This window comes from Rhynchophorus ferrugineus, unplaced genomic scaffold, assembly GCF_030347505.1.
Source record: "Rhynchophorus ferrugineus isolate W39M unplaced genomic scaffold, kcgeb_rfMv2 rfM1, whole genome shotgun sequence".
Lineage (NCBI taxonomy): Eukaryota > Metazoa > Arthropoda > Insecta > Coleoptera > Curculionidae > Rhynchophorus > Rhynchophorus ferrugineus.
In genome coordinates this window covers 51,599,859-51,615,070 of record NW_027472580.1, presented here as the reverse complement: position 1 = coordinate 51,615,070, position 15,212 = coordinate 51,599,859, and the positions used below count along the sequence as shown (strand labels likewise).

At 26.4% G+C, this 15,212-nt stretch overlaps 1 protein-coding gene across 19 annotated transcripts in view; it reads left to right on the top strand.

Moving 5' to 3' along the window:
- Nucleotides 1–15,212, top strand: part of br (broad-complex core protein) — a 132,061-nt gene that overhangs the window by 20,914 nt on the left and 95,935 nt on the right. For 17 of the 19 annotated variants that reach the window (XM_076419867.1, XM_076419900.1, XM_076419898.1 and 14 more), the window contains exon 1: nucleotides 12,805–13,164. The exons of the other annotated variants lie outside the window; for them this stretch is intronic. The gene's annotated coding sequence lies outside the window, so the exon portion shown is untranslated. Of the gene's footprint in view, nucleotides 1–12,804; nucleotides 13,165–15,212 lie in introns of those variants that run through there. 19 annotated transcript variants of the gene reach the window in all.

Here is a 15,212-nt window from a genome sequence, read left to right as displayed (position 1 = left end):
ATGAAACAAGAATATATACTTTTCTTAGAAACTGTTATTTTTCATTTATTTATTTAAAAGGAATATAATATGAACAATTTCGAATTTAATTAATGTTATATTTATAGTTTATAATGTAAAAGGTGATTACAATAATTCAAAATTACAATGACTGTTATTTGACTTCAACCGTCAAATTCATTATTTCATTAATAGTATAACAAATTTTACAATGACAATTTAAGGCTTTACAAATCAATCAACATTCAATAATATTTCTCAACGGCCTGTACTAACTAGTCACCCCGCCCTTTTCGCTCCTTAAAAGGATATGTAGGTACAGGGAAAGAAAGAAGTAGTAGGCGAAAAATAATACTATATTTAATATTATTGTATATCCTTCAAACATATTCTAAAATGTTTAAAATATTCTTGTTTATTAATGAAGATCTAAAGTTGAATAGAATATATATTTTAACCTCTTACAGTTAAATATATCTTTACCAAACCCTGCAAATACTTTCTATTTCTTTTTACTTTTTCTTTTCTATTTACCAATTATACGTTATCTGGACTGGGCTTACTAACATGTTTTCAAACCACGGTCTTTGGCTCTAAATCTACTGACTGTTACTATACAAGAATATATCCGGTTTTATCCAACTTAATTACTGGCATGGCTCAGATGATTTCTCGTTGAATTTAATTCAAATCCATAGCTATCCCAGATTTGCTTTCCAGGTCATCGTGCAGTTCTTTTTTGGTTACGTAGCGATAGGTATTGGTAAGAAAGTATGACTAGTTGATTTGAATTTTTAGTGCAACCCCATATTTGCACCCGTTAGGTCCAAATTGGTTTTATAATTGTATCATAGATCAACTTTTTTGATTTTAGATCAAGTTGAGGGTATCTTCCGACTAACCAGTATAGTTGTTTTATTTTGGTTCTAATGTATTTTGCTTTTAGTCTAACGTGATGTTTCTAATGTCATGTTAGATGAGTGTTTAAACTAACAAACATTATTGCCATATATTGTCCACACGATCCATACCAATCCACACGAGATTCAATAGCAAAATATGACTGAGGCGACACGTGGATTCAGTACAACGACGCTACGTGTAACACAGTGGACACCATGATAAAGAGCTTCTCTCATAAAGGTGACGTGATTTTACTTCACTAAACTTACTTTACTTGCGTTTGTTTTTATTTAAGTTAGAAGTTTACGCCAACTAGCTGCAATATTTCGATAGAATACATTACTCCACAACATCTTCGGATTTATAATGCGCATGTGCGCTCTCCGGCATAGAATAAACCATAAAAAATAATAAACTATATTGTCCTCCTTTTCTAATGGCGGTCCATTCTTTTCGAGTCGATCAGATCAAAACCATAACAAAATATAGAATATTTAGATTTTGTGTTACAATAATAATTCTATAATAATAATAATTAAATTGTTGTATTGTTGTATATATTCTTGGTGGTCTAACATACATTGATGTTAAAATATGGAATAACAAGGGTAAATGCAGAATGTAAGGTTTTTAAAATTTATAAAATCCAATCCAGCATCAATTTTATTTATAGTGGGAATTCTAGCTGTCAAATTTATAACACAACGTTTACAACAACCTGGATTAGGTATCAACGTATGCCTAAATTTAATGATAACAAGAACAGAGAAGAAAATGATTCTTGTTGTGTTGTAAGTAGTCAAGTCATTACTGAAGCTTGTTCATCAATAATACTAGCAATAACTGCATAATTGGTAATAATTAGATATTTATTTTAAACGTAATATATTTTAGTAATGATTTCAATTTTATTTTACAGATAAAATATAACTAGAATTTGTTGAAAGTAAAAGTCGAAGAATATGAAATTCAGGAAAGAAGAAATTAGATAGCATTTTACTAAGATGTAAGAACAGTGTATAGTGATACTTTGAAATAATTAAAATTGCTAACAAAAGTAAACCTGGATCAAATAAACAAAATATAAAACTATCAACGACACCCTAATGATCTAATAACAAGGGAAATGCAATGAATTATTATACAAGAGTATATAAGTTTGTAAAAATAATGATATCTTGACTGAAATGTCTTTCAGCTATAAAGTACGATCATCCATTCGTTTTAGGCTAGTAAATGTATAATATGTTAATCGAAAGCTCGAGGTAGTCAATTCATTAATGGTGTTTGTGGATCAAGAATAGTAGCGATAATATTTGGAAATTTTTAGGAAAATTTTACTGGTTTCATATATAGTGGTGGCTTTTTCGTTTGGTTTTAACTATATTGGCTGTGTTTGATCTAAACGATTTTATGGTAATGTTTATGTACATGGTTCTTGGAGTTCTTAATTGTTCAAATATGTAAATTTATTTAAATTTGGTGTTTTTATAAAAATAGAAAAGCATATAGAAATTATTTTTATTATTTCATTTTATTCAATAATTTTTTAAATAAAATGTGTTATTTCAAAATATTGTCAATATTTATTTCCTTCCTTTTTATTTACAATAAAAATGATGTGTAATATGATGTTTATAAAAATAGAATATCTGGACTCGCCAAACTTGGGTCATGTGCCAAATCGGGAGATGTTGTGGAGTAATGTATCCTTATTTCGATGCCCTTAAAGTCAAGACGACAGAATTATTGAAACTTAGGCCCCTCAGATCTATGGTACCGTAAAAAACTATCAAATATGTATGGCACCGATTATGGTTACACATATTGGTCATTTTAAATAAAGAAACAATCTATTTTTTCACCTACCTACCCATACCTACTCTATCCATCGTGGAGTATCAGAAAAAGTCCATGTCAATTGAAATATTCTCAGCCTAACTAATAATATGTCAGTTTATCAAAACTTTTATATTTACTGAACTTAATCAGAACCAACAGTCGTAAACCATTAACACATTCATCTTTGATCGGCTATCAGCTAATTCATAATTTACTTGATCAGCTGTGTACATCAATTACTCGACATTCCAGATTATGTTGCAGGTTTCATAAAATCCTTTCCGAGATAACCAAGCGACAGTGATCATAGTTATACATTTAAAGTCGATATGTCATTATATTATAACATACAATAAATTCGAACACATTTTTTACTTTGTTACTAATTTTACATAAAAATAATAATACACGTTTTTGTTGTATTACCCTAAAAGTATTCGTCAACAAAGCAACGTTGGCGGAAAGTACTATATTTATATATTAACCAAATGAAAATTGCTACCGAAAATGATGAATTAATTATTGAGACGGTATATTAATAAATTTCAATGTGAATTGATTATGAATGATATTTGAACAAAAGTTCGTTTTCTCTCTATAAGAAATAAAAATTGAGTCATTAATTCAACAATATTTTTCAACATAAACAACATATCGCATTAATTCGTGTTCATATGTACCTGAAAATATTTAAAATTAACTACCATTATGTAAAGCACTCTCTTGAATAAAAAAATATGTTATTGCTTCTAATTATTATTACTTGAGCATAGAAATTTTGACTCACATGAAAAAGAAGAAGACTAGAAAATAAATGTATTGTTTAATAAAATATATATAAAAGTTACATACATTATTTCTTCCCTGAAGAACCTCTATATTATTTAATATATTGATGCTGTTTTGTGATTTTTTAGTTGTCATATTTTTTATCAATATGTGTGAATAGTAGGAATGCAAATATTTTGAGTATATATTACTAACCAATTAATTATTTATGTCAATATTTTCTCAATCAGCCAATCTTTACAAATGATTTATTTTCACAAAAATTATGAGTTATATAATATAATTTTTATATCATACACTATATAAATTGAGATGACTTTTATAAATATACAGGTGATTTGGTAAAACATTTTTCAAATTCATCAAAAAGTAATAACTGAATAAATATAAGAAATAATTCCTTTACTTTAATTCTCATTATTTTGTTCTTATGTCTTTTTTTAGATAAATCCTTTAAATATAATGTTTAATGAATATATACATTTTAATATTGTTTATTAAAAAATATTTTATTCTATAATAAAAAGATTAAGTTAATTAATATATTCTCTGGTTTTGTTTTGTTTTATTTCGTTTTAATAGCATTTTCTTCCTACTTATTTTGTATATATTATTTTATACTTCAAAACACATTCATTTATTGAATGAAATAGGTTTTAAAATTATTTTAAATATTTTTCAAATAATATCTAATACGAATTTCTCAAGCACTGTAATATTTAATTCCATGATTCAAAATAATTAAAATTAATTCGAAAAATATTAAACAACAGTAATTAAGTAATTATATTTTTGTAATAATAAATGTTCGTGAATATTTTTTAATTATATTTGAAAGAGTATTTTTTTTCAACTGTTTTATATATATATATATATATATATATATATATATATATATATATATATATATATATATATATATATATATATTAAAGTCTCCTTTTACCAGCTATGGGTTTATCTGGACTGGGCCTAAAGTTTAACGAACACGGTCCTCAGCATTAAGCCTACTGACTGGCGAGTGACCAACTTTAGAAATCATCAACTTTAGAAGACATCCTGTTTTACCCAGCCTGGTTAGTAGCGTGACTGGGATCATTTATACATTATACATTATTTCAAATATAAATTAAAAACATAGAAAAATAAAGAAATAAATATTACAAATACATAACTACTAAATATGGCAAATGATAAATAATTAATGGTGTAACTTAAATTTAAATTATTAATGATCTATCGAAATCTTATTATCATTATTATTATTTATTATTTAAGGCAATAAAATGAAATTAAATAGGTAACTCAATAAATAAATAAAGGCAGGTAACAAGAAGCTTCTCAAACCATAATAAAAATAATATTAATTAAAATTAAATAACAGAAATATTAGTGTTATAATTTGGTAAAAGTGAAAATAACCAACACTAAAAAAAATTTGTATATTTTTTATCAAATCTTTTGATCAACAACGAAATAAATAATTCATTACACAACTCTTTAATATGATAAATGTATAATTAATTAAGATTAATAAGATATAATTATAATAATAATATAATTATAATTAATAAGATGTACCTAAATTTAAATTGTTAGTGATCTTTTAAAATCTGATATCAATAACTGATAAAAATAAATTTATATTAATAAAAATATGAAAGGCAAAAACATAAATAATAAATTAATTAAGACAATTACATCTAATTAAGAAAAGGTTTATAAATAGTAAATTTATAAATAATAGAATATATATGGTAAAGTAAATTAACGTATAAAGGTAAATTATATACTCACTTAATGAATATAATCTTAATTAAAATAAAATAACAGCAATGGTAACGGTATAATTCGGTAAATGTGTAAATAACCAACAATAAAAGTTGATTTGTACCTTTTTTATCGAAACTTTTTATCGGCAATTAATTAACTAATTAATAGGCGTATTACTAATATCGATTTGTGATGTACCTAAATTTAAATTGTTAGTGGTCTATCAAAATCGGATATCAATAACTGATAAAGATAAATTTATATCAATAAAAATATAAAAGGCAAAAACGTAAATAATAAGATTAATTAAGACAATAAGACGTAATTATACAAAGGTAACTCAATAATTAGATAAAAGCAGGTAACTTAGCATCTCAACCTTAATGAAAATAATCTTAATTAAAACGAAATAACAAAAATAGTAATGTTATAATTTCATAAATGTGCAAGTAAACAACAATAAAAAAGTTTATATGTATATTTTTTTTATCGAAACCTTTTATCAATAATTAATTAACTAATTAATAGGCTTATTACTAATACAAATAATTCAATAAACAACTATTTAATACGACAAAAGAACAAATAATTTATGATGTACCTAAATTTAAATTGTTAGTGATTTGTCAGAACCTGAGATCAATAATTGGCAAAGACAATATTAATTATATTAACATTATATTTATATCAACATAAAAATGAAAGAGAAGAACCTAAATAATAAGGTTAATTAAGACAGTAAGATTAAATTATAAAAAGGTAGTTCAATAATAATAATAGTAGATAAAAGTAGATAACATGAAGCATCTAACCATAACAAAAATAATATTAATTCGAATTAAATAACAAAAATGTTAATGTTATAATTTGGTAAACGTGCAAAGAACCAACAATAAAAAATTTGATTTGTATCTTTTTTTATCAAAACATTTTATCAGTAATTAATTAACTAATTAATAGGCGTATTATCAGAATTCAAGGATCTTGTTCGTCAGACTGTACCGAAAAATTTCCAAAGCAACCCCACCATCTCATAAAGATTCTTTCTTGGCAAGACGGGGAGTATTTTAAAATGTAGTTCGTTCCCTCGAAAGCTTTCTAGCTTTATTGATTTTGTGTAACTAAGACATTCTTCCCTACGAAATTTAAGTTTTAAAACTAAGCACCGCGCGCTAGCTGGCCCGGGAAATGCAAAGAAAATGAGGGAAAAGTGCGTGGAGAAGAAGAGGGCGAGCGGCGCGAGGGGCAGGTGACGGGGTTCGACGATAGACGGCGGGGTGAGGGCGGTAGCTGTGGCGGTGAGGACGCGAGGGGCGGGCTCGGCATGCCCTTGGGTTTTTCACTTTCATTAGGGAGATTCGGGCGGAGTTTTATGAAATTTGCGTAAAGGAAAGTTTTATTATCGCGGATAGAACATCTGGTTTTCTGGGATGCGGCCCCGGATTTTTTGCTTAATGAAATAATTAGATCTTTCGGGGTGGTTTTCTCTGATTTGGAGTATAACTGGCATTGTCTCAAACTATAGATTCTAATTTAGAATTTATCTGAATCGATAGCAGATGAAATAAATTATTTAAAATGGCTGCACATTCTTCGATTTCGTCATTTCCAATATTAGAATGAAATAATTTTTAAAATTGTTTAATAATTAATTACACAATAATGTTTTAAACTGTTAATACTAATATTACATATTCAATTAATATGAAATTAGTAATTAGGAAATAATTAAATGTAACTTGTTTTTTATAAATTATTTTATATTTGTAAATTACATTTAAATTACTCATTAGTTATATATTATTATTTAAATTACAGACCAACATCTCATAAAATAACGAAAAATACTTATGTAAAAATTAATTGATTTGTTGTAATGTATTAATTATTTTAAAATAAAATAGTAGTTTTATGATTTAAATAATTTAATTATTGAACAATTTCTTTCTTAAGTTGTTTCTAATATTACATACTTATTTACAACTAATTAATAACTAGAGCCCAGTTTTAATTAAAAAAATATTTATAACGCTTTTATGTTTTTACGAATTCTATTATTCTTTCTAATAACAATTTATCTTATTGTTTGAATAATTTCATTCTTAATTGACTTGGGTATGTCCATACCATACGATATAAATATTGATTAATTATAGCCTATAATAATTAATTATACGATTATTAAACTATAGAATATATTGAAAATTATATGATAAATGTTATGTACAGGATAATCTACAACTTAAATGAAAAAATTAGGCTACATATCGTTATATTGTATGATTGCTTTAAAAATTGATAATCTAGTAAAGTAATAACCTCTGTATATGTCTTTTTATAATTATCCATAAGTATACTAATGAAATATGCGTAAATTGATTTAATTTAAACTAAAGATAAAATTTTATGCGTTGTGAAAAAAGTAATTTCGTGAAAAAGTTAATTTCGGTTTTTTTAAGTTTATCAAAGTAAATTTATTCACTTATAAACTCTAACCAATGATATATTACCGTTTTACCGATAATATCTTGCAACATTTCTGGTATAATCGTAACTCTATCACTGTCGCTGAAATAAGTGATTTTCAAAACCATTTTAAGCCGGAATAAATAATATAAAAGACTTGATAAATAATTTCTTTCTTTCTTTTTATCTAACATTGTCGTGATGGAAGACGACGCCTTGCCTATTGTTCAATACTGGTCCACCTTCTTTTGGCATCCAGTCTTATGTAAATAATTCAAAATTGTTTTATATCCGATAGATGTAGCCCGTAGCGAAATCGTAGTAAATAAAGTAAAATATATCAGTCTACCTCGATATTTTAAAATATTTCATCAACTGTGTCAACGATCGGTTGACCAAGATGAGGCTCATCTTTAAAATCTATATTTCGGAATACAAACCAAACAAAACCAAATGTAACACTGCCATTCACTTTAACCAATTGGCAGCAGCATAAACATCACCCAATCTCTGATGAGTCTGCATTACATTTTTCGCTTTTCAGGTGTAACAATATAAGATTAAATAGTAAATATAATATAATGTTGTATATGATTTATTTTAATAGTAAAATGTAAAAAATAAATAATTATTAATATTATAATTAACCTATTAAATAATTAAACAATATGTAATTCACGCGTCTTTCTATGATATTTTTAATTGCGACTATATTTTTATAATTCCAACACAACATCAGGCGATTTTGGTGAATTCCCATCTTATTTAGACGAAAAATATTAATTAAATAATTTTAAAAATAATATAATTTAATGTATAAATAAATAATTGCGAGGTTTGTATTATAACATTTATTATAAATAAAATATAATCAAACTATTTTCAATGCTAATAATTAGGATTGCCTAATAAAAATCAAACAAAAATTGTAAAAACATAATACAATTTTTTTTTATCGGCTTGGCAGCTCAGTAGTCAACGTGAAGGGACCTTATGGAATAAGAGTACTATTGTTACAGGTTGAATCCCATCGGGCCATGGTTGTAAATATTTCTAAATGTATTAATCTTAAAAGCAAGAGTGCAAAATCTGCCATCCCAGTCACGCCAATAGCCAGGCACATACTTGTATTGTATATATTTTGTATAACTATATTGTATATATTTATATTTTATATATTCACTAGTATACACCGAATTAATGTAAAGGAAATTATAAAATTACTTATTATTATAGAAAAAACATGAAAACTCAAATTCACTAATGGAAATTAAAAAATGTGTTATGTACATATAGAATTAAATTATGTGTATATGACGTACATCTTATACGTAATAACTTGACTTGGACTTGATTTGTGATTCATTAAGATAATCTTCACATGAAATTGTTTGTAAACAACGCAACTATTTTCGAGATTTTTTTTGGAATGACAATTCTTGATGTCGGAAAGAACGAACATGTTCCTTATTGATGTATTTTTCAAATCAAAAAGAAAACAAACAGGACAAACATTTTACAAAATTGCCAACCCACACGAAACACGTACTCCCCACAAGAGTGTCTTGACCTTTAAAATAGCTCATGCATAAAAGTCGTATTAATATTTTCGTACTTCGTCAATCTTCAACCGGCCACATTGTCGTCTTTTTTCCACGTTCGGTCTCCAATGGGCTTTTGTCTCTGTCCAAAAGGGCGACCCGGGCATCGTACCGAACTAACCAAACGAGAAAGATTTCTTTTTCGCATGGAACCCTTTTCAGAGGGGACCAATGCGCTAATCAAAATTTGCACGGGGTGCGACAGAGACAGTGCTATTAGCTCCAATGCTTTTAGAAAAAGATAGAGAAATTGCGATAGACAGTACCGTATCATCGATATTTATTATCGCTTTCGATAACATTGGTTAAATGTTGAAAAACGAGATTTCTATTAATGAAATTATTTCCAAGTTTTACTAACTTCAATATGCATACGTAATACTGATGATTGGAAATACAATATTACAGATAAATAACTGCAATACATATTACAGATATTAAAATATTTCTATTAGAAACAATATTTACTGTTAATATAGCATTCATATACCGTTTTTCCTTCACCAATCTGGAATATTGCCACCAATTATTAATTATTCATCACTCACTATGTTAATATCTTCTCAAATGAGAATTGTTTAATACAATACTTTTCAGTGTACAATATTCTTTACTATTTGCTTTGTGTATAAAGCTTTTGTATAACTTTTACCAATATACATTTAGTATATTATTTATATGTTTAAGCTTATACTATTATATCAAAATATATAATATGTTCTACTTTTCTATTATACTAACGCTTTTTGAGTATGAATCTGAGCAAATAAACTGCCACATTTAGTGATTAGATGTCAGATCTGTATACTCAATTCAAAATAATCTGTACCCACGCTACAATAGTATTAATGTGGAATAATCATAATCAAAATCTACCTCAATTTTATTTCTTGTTTTTTTGGCTAATATAATACATACATGCAGTAAACAAAAGAAGAACACCATATCGCTGCTAAATGTCTTTATATCTCAAATTAATCATCAATTTAATTGTCGCCTAACAATAATTTAAAATATTATAACGTATAATGAAATAGGGCACACAATTATTTAAATATCTCATCATGTCCTATTCGAACACAGTTTTGTTCCATTATGAGCGAATTTCCTGAAATCCAAAACCTTAGCTAAACTATTGATAAGTATTAAACATTTAAAAAATAAAATGGCAAGCCTAATACATATCATGCTTAACACAAAAATGTATTTTATAATGCTTCTAAAAATGTACATAGAAGATTATTTATAGAGAAAATGACACCATCCTGTGTATTAAGGAATAGAAATCCAGCTGCATATAACTGTAAATAATTTATATTAGAGTAAAATAGTCTCTCAAAAATCAAACCCATCAATCACGACAGACGTATACAGAATTGATGTTATTTCGCGACATTAATTCAACAGATTAAAAAATATATGTTATTCCATGTACACATTTTTCTACACTATTTTTTAAACGCTGAATAAATTACAAAAAAAAACAGAAGATATTTATTAAGAAATATAGATATTAATTTTTAATCGTCTGATTATTAAAAGATATTATTTTAGATGTGCAGGTTTATTAATATTTTCTACACAATCGCCCTACTTTATTAGGTACTTGCAAGTATTCTGATCACCAAAATCTTTGGTAAAAATGTGAAATACCAATGTAAATAAGTGTTAAACAATTTAACATCAATGTTAAAATCAATGTTCAAAGGCTTTTGATATTTATATACATAAAATAATAGTTTTTCATTGAACGTTATTGTTATTCGGCGTATACAGACACTAATCATGAGAGTTAAAATTGAATTTTCTAAATTCATAACTCTTTCAAAATTTCATTCATAATTTTTGTTGTTTTACTTCAATAATTTTTTTGCCCAAGCCCATCGCCAAACACCTTTTGAAACTTATGGTGATGCTGCTTCACAATATTCTAATTGTTTTTGTCGGCTTTGTCGGTTTCAAAGATCTAAAGTGGGATTTATGTAAAAAAAACATCCTGGAGGATTAAAAAAAAAGAAAAATCAATGAATTGAAAGACTTACTAAATGAAAAGTCAGCCCAAATTTTCAAAGGATTTTCAGACAACTTACTAGTTGATGAACCAACTGTTTCCAAAAGTTTACATGACTTGACTAGAAATGCCATTTCGAAACGTTTAAACACCGCAGTTTCAGAACTTGACAAGCAGTTTTGTGGTGCGTTATGGCCGGCTATGAAAAATGGATCTACTACGACAATCACAAATCATGAATAAGCCCAGGAAGTCGTCTCCTCCATCGACAGAGGAGCGGAATATTCATGACCATAAAGTCTTGCTGTGCTTGAAATGGAAAAAATGTAATATGTTAAATTAAATAAATTTTAAAATGAAATGCAACTAGCATTGCAGATGTCTACAAGGGGTCTAGCTGGTACATTGATTCGAAATACTGAAGAAGTGTGAAAAGCGGTTGCTGCCAAACCAATATCGTTCTTTCGACACGATATCGCCATGTTGCCAGAAAAGTAGGAAAAAATTGTAGAAAATTATGAAAAATATTTTTATAGATATATGTTATACCAATTTTTTCCATAAAGTTCATTTTAAAATAAAAAAATGATATTTTGAATACAAGCATCCAATAATATTAATTAATACACAAAACCTACATCAATTAATTTAATTAAATCAACTAATCGAATCTAACCTACTTAAATCAGTTTTTTTAAATCAGAGTTCGCAATGAAGCTATAATAAAATTAATAACCATTGCTAATATAATTAACCCCTTGTTTTCTAGAACAAGAGTCAATATAATCCAATAATCGAGCAATATAAGTTTTTTAACAAAAAAATCAGAAATGAATTGAATATTTAGCTTTTTAATTTTACGTTATATATTACAAAAATTTTAGTATACTTATTACGCTTTCATAAATAATATTTTAAGCATAGATATTATATTTATTTATAGTAAAAATATGTAATCAAATTATGTGAATACTAAAGGCTTTTGAGATGGTCACTCGATTACCATGATTTTTTGTAATTGTGGCCTATAAACATACACTCTTGTAAAATAAAAATAAAATATCCCAACCATGCCACTAACCAGGCTGTGTATGATTGGATGTTTTCCGGGATAACCTCTGAATTTGGTTCGGGGCTCAAACAAGGAGCCAAGACAGGATAAACCTTGCTTAATGCAAAAACAACTCTAAAATACAATAAACATTATGTATTCTAGAATAATTTAAAATTAAAATAAAATTTTTGTAATGCTTCAGGTTCAGTTTTTTTGCCAGGAAATGGAACTATATATAACATTGAACCATTGATACTTATATATGTAATATACTAAGATAATAGCAATATAAATGCGCTCGATGCGGACCTGTATTAGTGGAGGGTCCATCTCGGCGAGAACACTTAAATTTTGGGATGGCTGAAAAGTTGCATGTTGCAAATCTCGATTTTCGCTAACTGTACCGTGGCCTAAGAGGGGGCTAGCGGTTCCCCCTTCCCCCTCCAAGGTGTACGCCCGTCAGGTACCTACGAATTTGCGATCTGCCAAATAAAAAGTGGTCCTACAACTTAGGGGTTTCGGAGTACCAAAATGATGAGATTGTTAGAGTATTACTAGACTCTACGAGCGGTTAGACGCTGTAAGTGCCGTGCTCTGGGTGAATGGAAGTGCTTTTGGGAGATGGTGACTGGAAGCGTTTAGGCAATTGAGAAAGCGCGCGATTCAATTTTCGATTTTCCGACTCTTTATTTTATCCTATTTACATTCGTTTCGTGGGATTTTGTGTAAGTTTTTATTTTTTTTTTTTTCGTTAATTGTTAAAAATAAAATTTCTTTATTAGTAGTTTATAAGACATATTTAACAGTTTTTTTAATTAATTTTTCTTATTACCAAAATATCTCGACTTATGTATGTATTAAAAAAATATTTTTGAATGTTTATCATTTTCAATATCATTTCTAAGTAGCAAATAATAAAACAAAATAATAATTTTAACGAAAAACTGGAACTGCTTAAATAAATAAATAATTTCCTTTCTCCTGTTTGTTTAAAAAGCGTAAAAAACCTCTATAGGAAAACGGCAAAACATATATTACTAATTTTAACATATTATAGTATAATCAAAAACTTTACCCTATTGATCGGTAACCATAAGAATAATATTATTAGGAACTGTAAGAATTGTATTATAAAATTCATTAAACTATAAATTAAAATATTTTATCCTATTTAATATTTATATATTATTGTTATATATAACATATATGTAATTTGTATAATACAAGAATGTTTATTTTCTTTTTTCTGTCATATTATTATATTTGTTATTATATTATATATTTATATTAATGATTTAACTATTCGAGCTTAGCATACCAAATCGCCATTCAACAAATCATCATATTCATATTCGAACTTAATAAAGAATCACTTATCATAAATATATTCAAAACCATGTCTTCGTTTAAATTAAAATCAAACACTAGCTCATAAGAATACTGACTAAAGTTCATTAATTATCCCGTACATATCCTAAATAAATTTAGAAATTGAAGACATTTTTGCCTCATAGCATTACATAATGTTATTAGATAAAATCATTATTTTCACTTTCTTGACCAAAATATTTACATAACAATTTTAACATTTATAGAATATTATATATACGTACCAAATATTGTAGATAAGCTATTTTTATGTCATGCTCTTAAAAACATTCCAAACTAAAAATTTTAAAATATTGTAGGTATAAAGATTAACTGAATATTAACATTTGTATAAACAATTATAGGAATTTTAATTACACTGCGATATGTTTTAAAAACGAATAAAACACAACAAGACCTTTTATTTCTGTTGTGTGTGTTATATGTGTTAAAAATGTAGTTTAAATTAAAATATTGTAATGAACAATAACAACATATTTTTTAAATAATAATTTGTTCTGGTGTTAAAGGTTTTTCTAATTATGAAAAACAGTAATTTTATATAGGTCTCACATATAAAAAAATTAACTAAAATTAATATTTTCGGGCATTAAATTTTTATTTTATTAAAAATTAACTCAAAAGCGAATTATATAACGTCGATACCATATTATCTTTACATAGTAACCCAATATAATTCGTTAACATACTACAGTTGATATTTATTTATTATTGAACTAAAACAATTTTGGGGATAAACTATAAAATGTTGAGAAAAATTAAATGATCGCATTATAAATAAAACGTAGTTTTTAAATGTTGTTTAGCAGCAGCCAAACCTGGAGATGTAGATATGATTTTGCTACAGCGACCACATTTTTCATTGCACATTGTTTAGACCTTACTTCTTGTTCTCAATCATTTAATTTATATTATTAATAAAAACTTAATGAAACAAAAAGAAAAATATTCTCCTGTCATATCATTAATGAGACAATAATTAACATCGGTAGGTCAATCATATTTTAAAATATCAATGTTGAAAAATTGAATAAACATAATTTTTTTCTATTGTTTAATTTTAATCCAATATATATACAACCTCCTGCCACTATTCTTGTACAATATGTTGATTTTAAAAGGCTGATATGATACTGAAATATTTTAAAAAATATTTACTTAATACTAATGTATTTTTAGACTATGTTTTTTTCCCATGAATATAACTCTTATAGTTACAACGTAAATATACTATCATCAGATAAACGCGTTTATAACCATTAATATAAATGATACCATAATAAAATAAGTATTTACTAAAAATGTAAATATATACTTTCTTAACTATTATAACATTATCAGATTAAATTCACCTAAATGTGTTATGACATCGACAATTAGACTA